Source organism: Octopus bimaculoides, chromosome 6 (assembly GCF_001194135.2).
Source record: "Octopus bimaculoides isolate UCB-OBI-ISO-001 chromosome 6, ASM119413v2, whole genome shotgun sequence".
Lineage (NCBI taxonomy): Eukaryota > Metazoa > Mollusca > Cephalopoda > Octopoda > Octopodidae > Octopus > Octopus bimaculoides.
This window is the reverse complement of record NC_068986.1, coordinates 68314923-68318244: the sequence shown is the minus strand read 5'-3', so window position 1 is coordinate 68318244 and position 3322 is coordinate 68314923. Positions and strand designations below refer to the sequence as shown.

General features: G+C 36.2%; 1 long non-coding RNA gene across 1 annotated transcript in view; it reads right to left on the bottom strand.

Moving 5' to 3' along the window:
* Positions 1 to 1030: 1030 nt before the first annotated feature.
* Positions 1031 to 3322, bottom strand: part of LOC128248148 (uncharacterized) — a 42380-nt gene continuing 40088 nt past the window's right edge. Inside the window, exon 4 of the long non-coding RNA XR_008264436.1 lies at positions 1031 to 2171. This is a non-coding gene — a long non-coding RNA (uncharacterized LOC128248148). The remainder of the gene's footprint in view (positions 2172 to 3322) is intronic.

Here is a 3322-nt window from a genome sequence, read left to right as displayed (position 1 = left end):
ATACGACAGTCAGATGTATGTGTTGGCCTTGAAACATTTGGAGAAATTTTGGAATGGCACCTGTGAAGAAAGTGACTTCATCTGTAAAGTAAGAGACTTGATCTAAGACCGTGTGTTGAAACTAAAACAATTATATTGTGGAAGAACTATTTTAGGCATTTAAAAACACAAAAAAAAACCAGTTAAATTCCCGTTTCATTTATTTCTTGAGGTATCGAAAATTTCGTCGCACAATTGGGGCCTGGGCACTGATAAGTAGTGCGACAAAAATTTTAGCACTTTAAGAAATAAATGAAACGTGAATATGTAATTTTACGTATAAAAAAATAACTATAATGACTCTTCCACAATGTTGATATTAGGAAAAAAAACGAGTGAAGGTATTATGGAGGTTTTTATACATACTTCCACACACACACACACACACGCACGAACGCACACGCACACACACACACGCACACACACACGCACACACACGCCAAAACATGGATTCTTGCATATTCATGTTGCATATTTATACATTATGCGCGCACACACACACATGTATACATAAGTGAACGCTAGGTTAGTTAAAATACGTTTGTGACATATTTTAACCTCTAAATGCAAATTAAGTGCAGTTACCGTGGAGAGCTAAGGCTTTAAAATCTGCACAGATTTATCTCTCTTCGGTATCCCCCATTGATAACAGCTAAGGAGCGAGAGATGCGCCCGAGAATCCGATAGAGGGCAGCACTGGGCAGATATGGTGTTCTTGCACCTTTTACCACAAGAGAGAATTTTTTTCATCATAGTAACTACAGTGAATTTGCATTTAGAGGTTAAAATATGTTACAAACATATTTTAACTAACCAAACGTTCGCTTATGCCTAAACAGTGCTTGGCACTGATACTGTTGAATATATATGTTCTACAGTCGGATTGAGAATTAATTCACCTCTTTAAGATTCTGTTCATGACATTAGAGTTAATTCAAAACATCAGGTTATTTGAGAAACGAAATTTAGGAAACGTAATGTCAAACTTGGTATAGTATTATTTATATAGATGGATTTTTAATACCACATCCTCAAATCATCAAAGACTCCAGACAAACAAAATTAAAAGGCATAGATGTAGTGCATTAACTGATAGAGTACTTGGTATGACTGAAAAAATTTGCCTTCTGAGAGCACCGGATTATGTATTGTCATAAAATTAAGCATATTTTAGACTCCTTCGGACAAGAGTTATATGTTGACTTATGGTACGCTGCTGCTTTCCCATCAGCAAAAATTCCATTAAGAAAAAAGTACAGCACTACAAGCAACATTTAGACTTGTATGGAGTGGCATTTGTAGAACTGGATGGCCGTGGTGGAAATAAGGATGAATTCTTCAGAATTTGCTTTCTTCATTTGCTCAATCATTAAATTCTGAGAAATTCTCAATCCCTGCACCAAATCACATTTCTTGGCATCCATTATGGAAACAGGTCGCATTGAAGATCTAACTGGAGATGAGTAATTAGTGGCACCGAATACTAATAAGCTAATTATCACCGAAGGCGGTGAACTGGCAGAAACGTTAGCACGCCGGATAAAATGCTTAGCGGCATTTCTTTCGGCTTTACATTCTGAGTTCAAAGTCCGTGGAGGTCAGCTTTGCCTTTCAACCTTTCGCGCGCGATGAAATAAGTACCCTGGTCGATGTAATCGATTATATTCCTCCCATCAAATTTCAGGTTTTGTGTGTAATATAAAACGGATTATTAATGATTGCCAAGCATTGGTTCATACATTGTCTGAGAGACAGTCCGGAGTAAATTTATTGGTGAATATTTCATGAGTTTTCTCCCGAAGGATCCATCATGATTTGATTTACCTGGCATCAGCATCATACATTAAAAATGTAACACTCTTTAACAAATGCAGTTAATAAGGAGTTGTTTCAATATCTTTAGCGAAACAGTAATATAGTTCCAAGATGATGAACATCGGATGATGTTATACAGCGTGGAAAATGGTATTCCAAATAAAACGATACCATCACGAGGAGGGAGATTCTTGTGTTTTGGTACACCTTCATGTCTTTCATAATCATCAATTAGGTTGTTCTTTCATAGTCATCAACAGGTGACACAGACGTTGTAGTAATACTTCTGAGTAATTTCCACTTGTCATCACTGTAAACTGAAATGTAGAAATCTGCATTTCATTCAAAACTGGAAAAAAATATCAAAACAGCACCTTATAAATACTATTACAAATCTCTATTTGGAGGCAAATGACACTAGATATGTTCAGATCGGATGACCAAGTCAAATGTTGTTAGGATAGTGTCTCTTTCCTCGAAAACGTAAGCTTGATCTCACCGAATCCCTACAGGCTTTCTATTGAGATAATCATTACTGATTTAGGCTGAAGTTGTAAGTTAAGCTGTTACCATTAATGTGGTATCAAAAAGTGAACTTTTACATCAATTCAAACTGATTTTGCAGGGCCACTCCCACTATTTTCTCGTATAGTTGCATTTAAGGTAGTTTATGCAATGACAGCCAATTCTACATCAGTTAACACTGAATATGTTACTCACTCTTATAAGTAGGCATGAATGTGTGCGCGCGCGCACACACACACACACACACACACACACACACACACACACACACACAAACTAACGAATAAATTGGCATCTGCTAGAAATAGTAGTATAATTTCCTTTATATCATGATCTGCAGTCTTAAAGAAAAGAAGGGTGATCTGGATGATATAGTCTTGTGCCTATCATTAAATATACACACAGAAAAGTAACAGAACAAGTTAAGCTGTTTACCCTTGTCATATTATCGTGTCTGATTTGCAAATTCCTCCTCACTGTAGAGTTCACGAGACATCAAATTAGTGGATAATGTTCCGTGTCTCTTTACCTTACCCCTTCATCACCACGTTCCTCATGGATAAAATTTGATGGTTAAAGGTTATGTTTGCTAACATCTACTTTTCCTGGATGTTTTAGGATGTATGTGTATAATAGCCGAGTATTACCTTTAACCTTTGTGAAAGTTTTGAGCCAAATTACCTTGTATAGAAACAATTCTTGGGTTTCTCGATTATAGCAACTTTTGTCGGTTTGTGCGGTTTGTGTCATTATGTGTGGCCTGTGTATGTCTATGTACGCATGTTAGTAGATGGCAGTCAAATGTGTGTTTCCTACTGTAATGTAACAAATCAAACGAGTAAGCCCCTTTCAGCTTACACTTCTTTCCTCACTATATATATTGATAAACCACACATATACGCATATATATATGTATTATATATATATATACATATATATATAT